Source organism: Ranitomeya variabilis, chromosome 6, assembly GCF_051348905.1.
Source record: "Ranitomeya variabilis isolate aRanVar5 chromosome 6, aRanVar5.hap1, whole genome shotgun sequence".
Taxonomy (NCBI): domain Eukaryota; kingdom Metazoa; phylum Chordata; class Amphibia; order Anura; family Dendrobatidae; genus Ranitomeya; species Ranitomeya variabilis.
In genome coordinates, this window is record NC_135237.1 from 17,840,607 (window position 1) to 17,856,532 (window position 15,926).

The following is a 15,926-nucleotide window of genomic DNA, read 5'->3' on the forward strand; positions in this document are numbered from 1 at the left end:
AACCCACCCCAAGATCCCGACTTGGGCAGTCCCTGAGCGCCAGAGGCCTCTGGAAATGGGTCAACAGAACCCTACTGTCAAGTAGTTTCCTTGGCAGAGTCCTGATCTCCCACATTCCCAGACCCCACCGACGAATTACCTTCAGAACCAAGGTAGCGTAAGCTGGAAGATGTCCATGCGGTGTGCGAAGATCCTTCACTTGCCCTCCTGTCTCCCATTCCTGGAAGAAAGGCTGAAACCATCCCCTACAGGAGAATACCCATGGAGGAGCCCTCTCTTTCCAGAGGTTTGCGATATTGATCTTAATGAAGGTATCCACAAGGAATACCACAGGGTTGACCATACCCAACCCTCCTAGTCTCCTCGTACGGTAAGTAACCTCCCTCTTGACCAGGTTCAGTCTATTCCCCCATAACAGTTGGAAGAACAAACTGTAGACCCGAGTCCAGAGAGATTCCGGCAAGATGCACACACTGCCCAGATAAATCAGTAAAGGGAGCAGGTAAGTTTTGCTCAGGTTTACCCTTTCCCTTAGGGTCAAAGACCAACCCTTCCATTGGTTCACCTTCTGAGTGGCGATCTCTAGCCTGCTGTCCCAATTTTGTTTGGGGTAATCCCCCTGGCCAAATTCGATGCCAAGGACTTTTGCAGAGACTTTGGGTCCTGGAAGGGTGTCCGGGAGCTCAAAACCAGGATCTCCTCCTCCCAGCCAGAGACTCTCACACTTATCCCGGTTGATCTTGGACCCGGATGCCTCCGAGTAGCGATCTACCTCTGACATCAGCCACCCTGCCTCCTCGTGAGAGGAAGCAAACACAGTGACATCATCGGCATACGCCACCACCCTCAGAGTGGCTTCCGGTGCTGCCTGATCCATCCCGATCCCGGCCAACGGTCCACGCTCCACCCTCCTAAGAAGAGGATCAATCGCAAACACGTACAGCAGCGGGCTCAAGGGACAACCCTGGCGAACACCGGACCCAACCTCAAAAGAGCTACCAATCCAACCATTCACAAGCGGGAAACTCTCTGCCCCACTGTACAAGGTCTTAAGCCAATCAACAAACCCCCCCGGCAGGCCATATCTCAGAAGGACGGACCAGAGGTACTCGTGATTAACCCGATCAAACGCTTTTGCCTGGTCCAGTGACAGCATGTACCCCTTCCAGTGACCAGCCCTACCCTGCTCCACTGCCTCTCGGACACAGAGCACAGCACTAAATGTGCTGCGGCCTGGAACAGAGCAATGCTGGGCCCCCGAAAGGAGTCGGGGTGCAAATTTCACCAGCCGATTAAACAGCACCTTTGCCAGAACCTTCCTGTCTGCATTGAGAAGCGCTATGGGACGCCAATTCTCAATGCAAGACGGGTCCTTACCCTTTGACAAGATGATCAGAGCAGACCTCCTCATTGACTTCGGCAGAGTGCCCGAGGAAAGACACTCATTGAATACCTCAGTCAAGAGGGGAACCAAAACTTCCTTAAAGGTCTTATAGAATTCAGATGTTAAGCCATCTGGACCAGGCGATTTTTTGGGAGCAAGCCCTTCAATCGCCAACTGAACTTCCTCTTCCCTGATCATTTCTGTCAAAACGTCAAGAGAGGGGTCTACCCCTGGTTCGGGGACAGCTTCTGCCAGGAAAGCCGACATCTCATCCCAATCAAGATCCCTCTTCCCCAAGAGGTGCGAGTAGAAGGATCTGACAACCTCCAGGATCCCTGATCTGGATCGCCCCAGGGACCCCGTAGTGTCGACCAGTCCTGTAACCACTTTACTATTCACTGACATCTTGCAGTTTCTGTAAGGGTCGGGCGAGCGGTACTTCCCGTAATCCCTCTCAAAAACCAAAGATGCGTGTCTATCGTACTGACACCTCATAAGCAAAGATTTCACTCTGGAGATCTCCTCGCGGCTACCTCCAGTTGAGACAAGATGCTCGGGTTTCCTCCTCAGACCCTGATACAGGCGATACCTGCTCAGACTCCTGAGGCTCGAGAGCTGGCGGAAGAATCTCGCCACCCTTTCCTTGAACATCTCCCACCACTCTGACCTACTACTACAAAGATCCAGTAAGGGTACCTGGCTCTGAAGAAAATCCTCAAAGGACTGTCTTATCTCCGCTTCTTCCAAGAGAGACGAATTGAGCCTCCAAAAGCCTCTTCCCATCCGGAGGGTCTCTGTAACATTCATAGAAAACAAAATTAAACAGTGGTCGGAGAACTCCACCTCAACAACAGACACTGCTGAAGAGACAGCTTCCTCCTTTAAATAAAACCTATCTATTCTGGACCTACAGTCACCTCTATGATAGGTGAACCCCTCGTGGCCTGGGGTGTGCCGAATGTGGACATCTACCAGGCGAGCCTCACTAGCTATACTATTAAAGGCGACGCTATCATAAGTCAACTTGTCTCTGGAACCTCCTCTATCTTGGGGCCTCGTGACAGCATTGAAGTCCCCTCCAAAGACAACCTGCCGACTTGTAAAAAGGTAGGGCTTGATCCTCATAAAGAAACACTTCTGGTCCCACTTAGATTGGGGACCATAGATGTTAATGAGCCGGAGCTCTTGTCCCTTCATGAGGACATCTAAGATCAGGCACCTCCCCATTTCTTACTCAATAACCCGTCGGCATTCCACCGGTGCGGTAAAAAGGACCGCCACTCCGCTATACGGCTCGGCCGCAAGAGACCAATAGGAGGGCCCGAGTCTCCACTCCCTTTTAGCTTTAAACACGTCTGCCATGTTTGGCAGCCTGGTCTCTTGCAAAAAGAAAATGTCAGCTTCAACCCGGCTGAGAAAATCAAAGGCCGCAAATCTAGCTGTATTTGACTTTATGCTGGCGACATTAATGGACGCCAGCGTCAACTGAGTGGGTACCGCCATCATTGGTGATTGAGTTAGATGGCTTTCTTCCCACTCCCCTTATCCTCTGCCTCAGAGGAGGAATCCTTCCCCCTCTTTAATGACATAGAGGTGTCCATTTCCACATGTTTTTTATTTTTATCCTCCTCGTTTCCAGACTCTGGGCCAGTCCCTCCCTCCAAGGACCTTACATTCCCAGAAGAAAGAGACTTGGCGCCCCCTGTAAGCCCCGCCGAAGCCGGAACCTCACCCTCAGATGAAGAGATGTTCTCAAGGGCTTGGAACCGGTTAGAAAGACCAACCAGAGGGGAGTCAGTTTTTCCTTCCTTAGGTACCTTGGTCAGAGTGGGAGAAGATGTTTTATCTCCCTTCTTTCTCTTCTTTTTGGTGCCAAGCTTACGCTTTTCCTGTAGCCACTGCCTATTATCCTCATCCATACTTTCATAATGGGAGGATTCGGAGGCAGTGGCGGTTTCCTCCCTGTGGATCCTCCTGACCTCCTCATCCAACTCATCATCCTTCGGGGCCTCAGCAGCAAGACTGGCATCCAGGACAGGGGCCGCCACAGTAGCCAGAGGCTCGCCCAGCTCCCTATCCTGTCTGCGCTTGTCTAGACGCCTCAGCTGGGCAGGCGTCTTTTTATTGCTTTTCCTCCTTGGCCCCTCAGCTCCCTCACCCCTGCTAGTCCCTTCCCCAGCAGAATCAGCCTCGCGGCTTTCTCCCACCGGGGTCACGACTGCGTTAGCGAAGGAGTGAGGACAACGGATGAATGGGTGACCTAATTCACCACACAGGTGGCACCTAATCACACAAGATGCAGCAAGATGGCCGATATCCCCACACAATGCACATTTCTGCACAGTGCAGTTTGCGCTGAAGTGTGTGGGGTCGCCGCACTTGTGACAGAGCTTTGGTTGCCCCTGGTAGAAGACCAGGATACGATCCCTACCCAGGAAGGCAGATGATGGTATGTGGGCAACCGTACCACCTGAACGCTTACGTTTTACCATAAACGTCCAGGCCCCTGACAAGATACCAAACTCGTCACGGTTTTTCTTTGGCATCTCTATTACCTCTCCATACCGGCCAAGCCACGTCATGATGTCATAACAAGAAAGCGACTCGTTACATGTCATCACGGTCACTTTCTTGACTTGATTTTGGCGAGACACCGCCTGAACGGCAAAGTCTCGCCAGCCGGGCTCATTTTTTGCCAACTCATAGTTCGACCAGAAGAGTTCAAGCCCCTCCGGCCGAACAAAGCTGACATCAAACTCAGGTGTGGAATAGGGATGTATCAAGGCATAGATGTCAATTGCCTTGAAGCCCATCCTCAGCAGGAGCTCCACAACCTTCGACCTTGGAGGACATGCATCACTGCCCCTCCACCGAAGACGGACCATATTCCTACGCACACTACCCGGCCCGGCTGTTGGGAGGGACCACACTGTATCCCCCACTCTTTGCTCTCGGAAGGCCCCGAGGCCATGCCTCTCTATCCAGAAGGATAGATCAACCTCTCAACCCTCTACCATTAGTGATCTCTCCCCCCTCTTTAGAGCCTCCAAGAGACACCATTGCAACATGCCGTCCCCAGAGCCCAGAGACGAGGAGGACGCCCTATTTCCCCCAGAGGTGACAGCGGCAAAGCTCCTGACAGGCGCTGCCACCACCGGGGGGGCAACCGGACCAGTGACCACATCCACACCAACAGCATTACCCACCTCCATAACCCTCTCATCCTCTACCAAACCAGCAACCACACCACTAGACAAAGAGTTTTCCGCATCCATACCCACCACATTCACTCCTGCTGGACCAGTGACAACAGGGGGTGACACTTTGGCCTCCGCATCATCAGGCACAAGGGGCTGAGTCTCCTCCACAGAACTGGAGGTGACCTCACCCCTGGTTTTATGTGTGCCCTCCGCATCATCAGTTGATATTTTCCGCTGCTTCATGGTTGCTACCAGGCGCCGTTGATCTTTAGCTGCTGTGAGGCACCGCTGATCCTTAGCATCAGGATCTTGTTGACCAGCAGCACCAACACAAAATAGGACTTTGGGAGGACCGGAACTCCCAGCCCTGGTAACCCCCTCACGCTGCCGCCGCTCCTCAACTAAGTGATCAGCGGCAACAGTATTCAGCGGCACCGAGGCTACCCAAGCTGCCCCCAACACCGGGCCGCTCCCCCCTCCCACTGAGGAGCGGACCACAGTATCGTGGCCTGACCGTTCTCCCGCCACCGGGCCGCCCTCACTGTCCAGCCTCTCGGCTGATGCACCTGCTGCTACGTCCCTGCTACTACAAGCAGAGATGGAGCTCTGCGCCTCATTGCGTTGCTTTGTAATCTCCCCGTGCCTTTGCACCGGATCCACAGCAGAACCTGGGCTGGGCAATGGGGCTTATACAACGAGCTGACCCTGCAGCCGACTCAGGGGGTACAGGGAGGGGGGCATACACATAGCTTACCGCTTCCTGCAGCTTAGGTTTGGTGGTTTCCTTTGCCTTTTTCTTCTGGCCCCCAAGTGCCTCCTCTGGTAAATCATCACCAAGATGGAAGTTCTGAAGGCACACTGGGGACTCCAGGAGCTTGATCCCTGCCATTAGCGCCCCTCCTTGGCCGATGTTGTCACTGTCCTCCCCAGAGCCAGCAGAACTGCGACGAGATGTCATTGTCGCCTGTCCAGCAGGGAGCTTGCTGCACGTGGCCTGTGAGTGACTAAGCAGGCTGCCAGGTGGGGCTTTCTGCTGGTCATCATCCTCCTCCTCATCATCATCATTCACCTGGCACTCAGGCTGCAGCCCCATCTGCCTTTGCTCTCTGTTATCAGCCATTTCTCTGAATCGATCTTCATTAATAAGTTTTTCCTTAAATGGTCCACTTTTTTCTCTAATGAAAGCTTTTCTGACTTCAAGCTCATTGATCTCAACTTTCAGTCTCCTTACCTCTGCCTGGAGCTGATTCTTCCTCGGTTTGGAGGAACCTGCAGCTTTGTTGCTTGTGCTGCGCAGATCCTCCCGAAGCCTTCTCAGTGCCTTACTAGCCTCTTCGTACTCACGGAGGTGGCTTATGACCCAGGAGGCATAGGTGGACACAGACTCCCGGGGTCTCTGCAGTGCCCAACCCTCCTCAGTGAGGTCGGCCTCACCACCGTGAGCACTCAGTTTTCCTCCGGAAGGACCGCCATCTTGCACACTAGCAGGCTTCTCCTCCATGGAAGCCTTGCGGCTTCTCTGGGTCTTTGCAGACCTGGGGGTAGTAGGAGCCACATTGCTGCGACTCCTGATGGAGCGTCTCACCCCCGAATCCTCTGATGTGCAGGCTGGTAGCTGGTTCCTTCTGCCCCCCCGCCAGCCTGGTCCGAGAAGCAGAAGCCTGGGACTTGGCTCCGTCACTCATCCCAGGAAACCCACTTCCTCCCTCGGTAAGAGAGAGAGCAGGTCCCCGTGTGGAGAGGTGGTGGTTCTCAGGAGCTGAGGAGCACACAGCAGGTTCAGTGGCGACCGCACCCACAATCACCACAATGAGTAGCAGCTGATCTGCACTCACTACTCTGCTGGTGCAGTCACTGTGTACATACATTACATTACTGATCCTGAGTTACATCCTGTATTATACTTCAGAGCTGCACTCACTATTCTGCTGGTGCAGTCACTGTGTACATACATTACGTTACTGATCCTGAGTTACATCCTGTATTATACCCCAGAGCTGCACTCACTATTCTGCTGGTGCAGTCACTGTGTACATACATTACATTACTGATCCTAAGTTACATCCTGTATTATACCCCAGAGCTGCACTCACTATTCTGCTGGTGCAGTCACTGTGTACATACATTACTGATCCTGAGTTACCTCCTGTATTATACCCCAGAGCTGCACTCACTATTCTGCTGGTGCAGTCACTGTGTACATACATTACATTACTGATCCTGAGTTACATCCTGTATTATACTCCAGAGCTGCACTCACTATTCTGCTGGTGCAGTCACTGAGTACATACATTACATTACTGATCCTGAGTTACATCCTGTATTATACTCCAGAACTGCACTCACTATTCTGCTGGTGCAGTCACTGAGTACATACATTACTGATCCTGAGTTACATCCTGTATTATACCCCAGAGCTGCACTCACTATTCTGTTGGTGCAGTCACTGTGTACATACATTACTGATCCTGAGTTGCATCCTGTATTATACCCCAGAGCTGCACTCACTATTCTGCTGGTGCAGTCACTGTGTACATACATTACATTACTGATCCGGAGTTACATCCTGTATTATCCTCCAGAGCTGCACTCACTATTCTGCTGGTGCAGTCACTGTGTACATACATTACATTACTGATCCTGAGTTACATCCTGTATTATACCCCAGAGCTGCACTCACTATTCTGCTGGTGCAGTCACTGTGTACATACATTGCTGATCCTGAGTTACATCATGTATTATACTCCAGAGCTGCACTCACTGTTCTGCTGGTGCAGTCACTATATACATACATTACATTACTGATCCTGAGTTACATCCTGTATTATACTCCAGAGCTGCACTCACTATTCTGCTGGTGCAGTCACTGAGTACATACATTACTGATCCTGAGTTACATCCTGTATTATACCCCAGAGCTGCACTCACTATTCTGTTGGTGCAGTCACTGTGTACATACATTACTGATCCTGAGTTGCATCCTGTATTATACCCCAGAGCTGCACTCACTATTCTGCTGGTGCAGTCACTGTGTACATACATTACATTACTGATCCGGAGTTACATCCTGTATTATCCTCCAGAGCTGCACTCACTATTCTGCTGGTGCAGTCACTGTGTACATACATTACATTACTGATCCTGAGTTACATCCTGTATTATACCCCAGAGCTGCACTCACTATTCTGCTGGTGCAGTCACTGTGTACATACATTACTGATCCTGAGTTACATCCTGTATTATACTCCAGAGCTGCACTCACTGTTCTGCTGGTGCAGTCACTATATACATACATTACATTACTGATCCTGAGTTACATCCTGTATTATACTCCAGAGCTGCACTCACTATTCTGCTGGTGCAGTCACTGTGTACATACATTACTGATCCTGAGTTACATCCTGTATTATACCCCAGAGCTGCACTCACTATTCTGCTGTTGCAGTCACTGTGTACATACATTACGTTACTGATCCTGAGTTACATCCTGTATTATACCCCAGAGCTGCACTCACTATTCTGCTGGTGCAGTCACTGTGTACATACATTACTGATCCTGAGTTACATCCTGTATTATACCCCAGAGCTGCACTCACTATTCTGCTGTTGCAGTCACTGTGTACATACATTACGTTACTGATCCTGAGTTACATCCTGTATTATACCCCAGAGCTACACTCACTATTCTGCTGGTGCAGTCACTGTGTACATACATTACATTACTGATCCTGAGTTACCTCCTGTATTATACCCCAGAGCTGCACTCACTATTCTGCTGGTGCAGTCACTGTGTACATACATTACATTACTAATCCTGAGTTACATCCTGTATTATACTCCAGAGCTGCACTCACTATTCTGCTGGTGCAGTCACTGAGTACATACATTACATTACTGATCCTGAGTTACATCCTGTATTATACTCCAGAGCTGCACTCACTATTCTGCTGGTGCAGTCACTGAGTACATACATTACTGATCCTGAGTTACATCCTGTATTATACCCCAGAGCTGCACTCACTATTCTGTTGGTGCAGTCACTGTGTACATACATTACTGATCCTGAGTTGCATCCTGTATTATACCCCAGAGCTGCACTCACTATTCTGCTGGTGCAGTCACTGTGTACATACATTACATTACTGATCCGGAGTTACATCCTGTATTATCCTCCAGAGCTGCACTCACTATTCTGCTGGTGCAGTCACTGTGTACATACATTACATTACTGATCCTGAGTTACATCCTGTATTATACCCCAGAGCTGCACTCACTATTCTGCTGGTGCAGTCACTGTGTACATACATTGCTGATCCTGAGTTACATCATGTATTATACTCCAGAGCTGCACTCACTGTTCTGCTGGTGCAGTCACTATATACATACATTACATTACTGATCCTGAGTTACATCCTGTATTATACTCCAGAGCTGCACTCACTATTCTGCTGGTGCAGTCACTGAGTACATACATTACTGATCCTGAGTTACATCCTGTATTATACCCCAGAGCTGCACTCACTATTCTGTTGGTGCAGTCACTGTGTACATACATTACTGATCCTGAGTTGCATCCTGTATTATACCCCAGAGCTGCACTCACTATTCTGCTGGTGCAGTCACTGTGTACATACATTACATTACTGATCCTGAGTTACATCCTGTATTATCCTCCAGAGCTGCACTCACTATTCTGCTGGTGCAGTCACTGTGTACATACATTACATTACTGATCCTGAGTTACATCCTGTATTATACCCCAGAGCTGCACTCACTATTCTGCTGGTGCAGTCACTGTGTACATACATTACTGATCCTGAGTTACATCCTGTATTATACTCCAGAGCTGCACTCACTGTTCTGCTGGTGCAGTCACTATATACATACATTACATTACTGATCCTGAGTTACATCCTGTATTATACTCCAGAGCTGCACTCACTATTCTGCTGGTGCAGTCACTGAGTACATACATTACTGATCCTGAGTTACATCCTGTATTATACCCCAGAGCTGCACTCACTATTCTGTTGGTGCAGTCACTGTGTACATACATTACTGATCCTGAGTTGCATCCTGTATTATACCCCAGAGCTGCACTCACTATTCTGCTGGTGCAGTCACTGTGTACATACATTACATTACTGATCCGGAGTTACATCCTGTATTATCCTCCAGAGCTGCACTCACTATTCTGCTGGTGCAGTCACTGTGTATATACATTACATTACTGATCCTGAGTTACATCCTGTATTATACCCCAGAGCTGCACTCACTATTCTGCTGGTGCAGTCACTGTATACATACATTACTGATCCTGAGTTACATCCTGTATTATACTCCAGAGCTGCACTCACTGTTCTGCTGGTGCAGTCACTGTGTACATACATTACATTACTGATCCTGAGTTACATCATGTATTATACCCCAGAGCTGCACTCACTATTCTGCTGGTGCAGTCACTGTGTACATACATTACATTACTGATCCTGAGTTACATCCTGTATTATACCCCAGAGCTGCACTCACTATTCTGCTGGTGCAGTCACTGTGTACATACATTACATTACTGATCCTGAGTTACATCCTGTATTATACCCAAGAGCTGCACTCACTATTCTGCTGGTGCAGTCACTGTGTACATACATTACTGATCCTGAGTTACATCCTGTATTATACCCAAGAGCTGCACTCACTATTCTGCTGGTAATTTAAAATCCCACAAATGATGATTAGGGGCCTTTATTTTTTATTTAATTGTTTTGGCTTTTAATCTTGTTCCCTCCACTGCTGCATTCACACTTCTGCTGTTTGCACTTGGAAACAATCCGTGATGTTTTCTGTATTGTACCGCCAGAGCTTTCTTATAAATGTAGAGCTGAACTTTGAGCGCTGCTCTGCACTCTGCAGCTTTGGGTGTGACTGGAGTGTATATGATCAGTACATTGGGAGCAGTAATTACACAATTTGTGAGCGCCACCTGATTTACAGCTTTGGTTTTCACCCGAGAATATTCCCAAATCTGGACGAGTGTCGGATTAAAGTCCTCCATGGCGCAAGGGGCGATTGTATTTTGCTGCCATTGACATTCTGGATTTATAGCGTCGCGGGTTATTCATTAAGTGCCATCCATGTCACTGCGATTCCGATCACCTGCCTCGCTGATCGCAGCTCAAGTGGAATTTGGTGTCACACATGAACTGTCCTGAAGGTTATCGCAGCCGTGAGGCCGCTCCATATCTCCCACTGCTAATCTCCCTGATCTATGGGAATTAACGTCTGATATGACAGAGTTCACACCATGTTACATTTCACAGTTCAGCATGGAATGTTCAGTGACTTTGTAACATCTCGTCTTTATTTCTACTGTATCGATTTGATAGATGTAGCAGAGGTGGATTTGTCATTTCCAATGGATGGTGCCTGCTGCTCCGAATAGTAATCTTTACAGTGTAAGCAAACTCCCCAAAGTTTTTTTTTTAAGCTTGATGGGGGTCCACAACCTGAGACCCCGGTGAGCGGCTCAATAGACTGGGCAGAGGCTCTCCGCTAATGCGCTCCTGCCTCAGCATGAAAAACAATTTTACTTTTGATAAATTATTTTAACAGCAAATCAAAGGGACCGCAATGGGCTCGAAGGTAGCGCCTACGTTTGCTAACCTTTTTATGGGGATTTTTGAAGAAATATTTATTTTTAATGAGAATTGGTGTAAAAATATTATTTTATATAAGAGATTCATTGATGATTTATTTTTTATTTGGGATAACTCCACTAATAATATTGAACATTTTATCCAGACGATAAATTTTAATAGTTGGAATCTTTATTTTACAGTAGTCCATAATAATTTCTCAATCAATTTTTTAGATGTCACCCTTTTTGTTAAAGAAGAAAAGATTTGTAGTAAAACATTTTTTTATAAAGTAGATACCAATGGTTACATCCATTACAGCAGTGGACACTACAACAAATGGTTAAATAATATCCCCAGCAACCAATTTAACAGTATCAGAAAGAACTGTTCATTAGACACAGACTTCAAAGAACAGTCTAATGTTTTAAAGAAAAGATTTTGTGCCCAGAACTATCCTTCACATTTAATTAAAAACGCCTTAAAAAACGCTATTAAATTTAATCAGGGAACATTATTAGAGCAGAAAGAAAAAAGAGTAACTAATAATAATTATGCACTGAACTTCATAACACAATTCTCCACCGAACACAAGGCAATCCGTAAAATTTTCCACAAGAATTGGCACATACTGCTAAATGATCCTATTTTAAATAGAATTCTTCTGAGAAATCCGGGGATCACATTTCGAAGAGTCCCCACAATTAAGGACTTAATAGTCCCTAGTCGCTTGAGATCCCATACAGGGGCCAATGGGTTTCTCACCAGTAATTCCACCAAAGGAATTTTTAAATGTGGCACAAAAAATTGCTTATGCTGTTCCAGCATAAATCATAAATCTGATTGTATAATTTCCTGCTCCACTAAAGAAAAATTTATGATTCCTTTTTTTCTGAATTGCAATTCTGACTTTGTAATATATGTTATTGAATGTCCCTGTGGTAAACAGTATGTGGGGAGAACCACACAGCCCCTTCACCTCAGACTGAATTCCCATTGTCACAATATAAAAAAAGGCTTACTCACTCATGGTCTGTCCAGACATTATGCCCTAGTGCATAATAAGGACTTTAAACTACTAAAAATCAGCCCTATCGATCATATACCTAAGCATGTACCTAACAGATCCATGAAACTAAATAGGAAAGAAGTATATTGGATCTACAAATTAGGGAGCCGAAAACCACAAGGCGTAAATGAAATAACTGAGGTTTTCATCTGAATAGTGCATTTTTTTAAATTATTTATTTATTCCCCCCCCCCCTATTTTTATATTTTTATTTATTTATATATATATAATAGAACTACCAAGGTTTTATCTGAATGCGCAGCCCTCCCCCCTTTTTTAATGAATTTGATATCTCTATATTTATATTTTTATTTGCATAGTTATGATTGATTTTTTTAATCCTTTTGTGCTTTGAGCCATTTAAGATTTAAATATACATTTTCATTTAGGATTATCTTGGAGTCATTCATTGATATGTTTTAGTTGTAATTTCTGCCTTTATTCCATGTAATTCCTCTTATTTTTATATTTTTTACAAGAAAATTCTTCTTCCTCTGCCCTGTATTGATCAAATTCCTCATGTGGGCATAGTCTGAGTCTGCCCTGGAGAGGAGCGCTTTCACTCCTTTTATCCATACAAATTGTCTCCATCACAACTGTGTCCTGAACAATGGTCTATTTACTCTTGGGATTAAATCCTGGGAGCTGGTGCTGATTGTGGCAGCTTCACAGGGTGTAATGACCCCTCCCGACAGGAGCACTTAACTCAATCATCCTTTTTTCTGCTGCCAGGGGTCCCTTTTTATCTGCTGTTCTTTGTAGGGTTGAGCGAAACGGATCGTTCATTTTCATAAGGGTACTGTCACACCGTGCAATTTTCGTCGATACGACGGCACGATCCGTGACGTCGCAGCGTCGTATAAGTATCGCTCCAGCGTCGTAGACTGCTGTCACACTTTGCAATCACGGCGCTGGAGCGATGCCGAGGTTCGCTGGTAACCAGGGTAAACATCGGGTTACTAAGCGCAGGGCCGCGCTTAGTAACCCGATGTTTACCGTGGTTACCAGCGTAAAAGTAAAAAAAACAAACCGTACATACTCACCATCTGATGTCCGTCAGGTCCCTTGCAGTCTGCTTCCTGCTCTGACTGAGTGCAGCCGTACAGTGAGAGCAGAGCGCAGCGGTGACGTCACCGCTGTGATCTGCTCTCACTTTCCGGCCGGCGCTCACAGTCAGAGCGGGAAGCAGACTGCAAAGGACCTGACAGACATCAGATGGTGAGTATGTACGGTTTGTTTTTTTTACTTTTATGCTGGTAACCACGGTAAACATCGGGTTACTAAGCGCGGCCCTGCGCTTAGTAACCCGATGTTTACCCTGGTTACCAGCGAACGCATCGCTGGATCGCTGTCACACACAACGATCCAGCGATGACAGCGGGAGATCCAGCGACGAAAGAAAGTTTCAAACGATCTGCTACGACGTACGATTCTCAGCAGGGTCCCTGATCGCTGCTGCGTGTCAGACACTGCGATATCGTAACGATATCGCTAGAACGTCACGAATCGTACCGTCGTAGCGATCGTAATTGCACTGTGTGACAGTACCCTTAGTCGCCGACTTTTGGCAAAGTCGGCGTCTCATGAAACCCGACCCGATCCCTGTGTGGGGTCAGCCATGCCGTACGCGATCTTGGCGCCAAAGTCGCGTTTCGTATGACGCGTTTAGCGCCATTTTTTTAGCCAATGAAGGAGTGTGGGCAGAGTGATGACATAGGTGTTAGGGGCGTGCACGGCTATCATCATTTTATCGCTTGTGCGCAGTAGGGATTTGCAATGTGTAACACGAGATTTTCTGTGCTGGGACGGAGGGGAGAGAGAGAGAGAGAGAGAGAGAGAGAGAGAGAGAGAGAGAAAAAAAATAAAAATAAAAAAAAATAATAAATAAAAATCCCCATTGACGTGCATAAGGTTTCGTGTTCCAGCCGATCCTCGACTTTTCGTAGTAATCGGCCGATTTCGCCCGACTCGACTTTTCAAAAAGTTGGGTTTCGCGAAACATGACTCGACCCTAAAAAAGTCAAAGTCGCTCAACCCTAGTTGTTTGTGATCACTGAGTGCTGTGTATTCATTCCCCTCCCTTGGCAATGCTATATTGTCTCTTGTTATATATGATATCTATCATTGGCCCTTGGACAGGTGAAGTGTCACTTTCATTTTGTTTCTGCGCTCACTTCGAGCGCTGGTTCGCTGCTTAAATTGTTACTCTTATGTACGTGACGCAATTTTTAAACTCACTAATTATAATTTTCGTAATTTTAGATCACCCCAAACCACCACAAATTAATTCTCATATATATTTATATTTTTGAATGGAAAATAATAATGGAGCGCCCCCAGACGCAGGGCCGCGGGGTACTCTATACCAGGCCTCTCAGTCTCAGTTCTGGGGTTGTCACGGTGGCTAGACCCGGTCCGTGACCCTGCTAAGGGGCGTCCAATGAAAGGTGTAGGTGATGGTGCGTGGTGCAGGTCGCGATGAATAACGAGGACACAGGGTTGCAGTCTCTTTACCTCTTTACTGAAGGCTTCAGGATCCGCAATCCAGAGTACTGCTAACGGGGCTGTCTGAGACCGGCCGGTCCGAAGGCACATCCAGAGTTCCCTTTGCAGGTGGAAATCAGTGCCTACCTTCTAGCGCCTGTGTGTTGTAGTACCTCCCTGCTGAGCACCACGGGATAGTCCTCACAACTGTTGTGTCTGTTTCTGATGTTCTTCTCTCACAACTTATGTCTGTTCTGATGTTCTTCTCCGTCCCCCAGATGATATGGCTAGGACGCACCCGTATGACAGGTAGGCTCGGAGCTCTTCCGGGACCCTAGAGTCGCCCCTCTCCCACTGTTGCCCCCTATGTCTGCTTAGGTGATTTAGGTGAGACAGCCCGCCTATAACTGACTGTCCTGCCGTAGGTTTGAAGTTAGGCTTGGAGCCCAATACTTCCTCGACATTCCGGCCACCGGTTATGCGCCTCAGTAGGATGTTGCCTCGATCTTACAGCATGACTCCTACTGGTGTTTCCTCCTTTTTGCTTTGATCTCGTTTCTCACTCTCCACAATAAACCTCGCTTCTTGTCCTTTCTTGAGATACCGCCGCGATGTAGTGCAGGCGCGGTCCCGTAACGTTCTGTCCTTTTCGCTAGGCCTCTGTCAGGATCCCACCCCTGACAGAGACCCCTCTGAATCTTCCCCTGCAACACCCTCTGCCACAGGATGTTGCCTGGTTCCAACCCAGTCAGCTTCTCTCTAACTTCCTGCCTAACCCCCAGTTTTACCAGATTGTGAGGAGTGGCCTAATAAATAGCACCCTTAGCTCCCCCTGGAGGCCAGACTGTGAAATGTATTGGTGACTGTGATACCTGGTCAGGTGAACTCCTTCAGTGCCATCAGACGTACCATAGCCCCCCTTAGCGGCAGAGCCACAGTACTGCAACGACCAGGACTCTGGGGCGCTGCAATAAAACATGATTTTATTCCACATTCAATGTAAATATTCCAATGGATTTTCAATAAGAAAATAGCAGCTTGTTGATTCCCCACGGTAGTTCATCTGTAAGGCATTCGCTTCTGAACTGGAGTAACTCCTTTTATTACAGGTTCTTGTCCATTTAAATAGAGATCGGGTTTTTTTTGTTTGTTTTTTT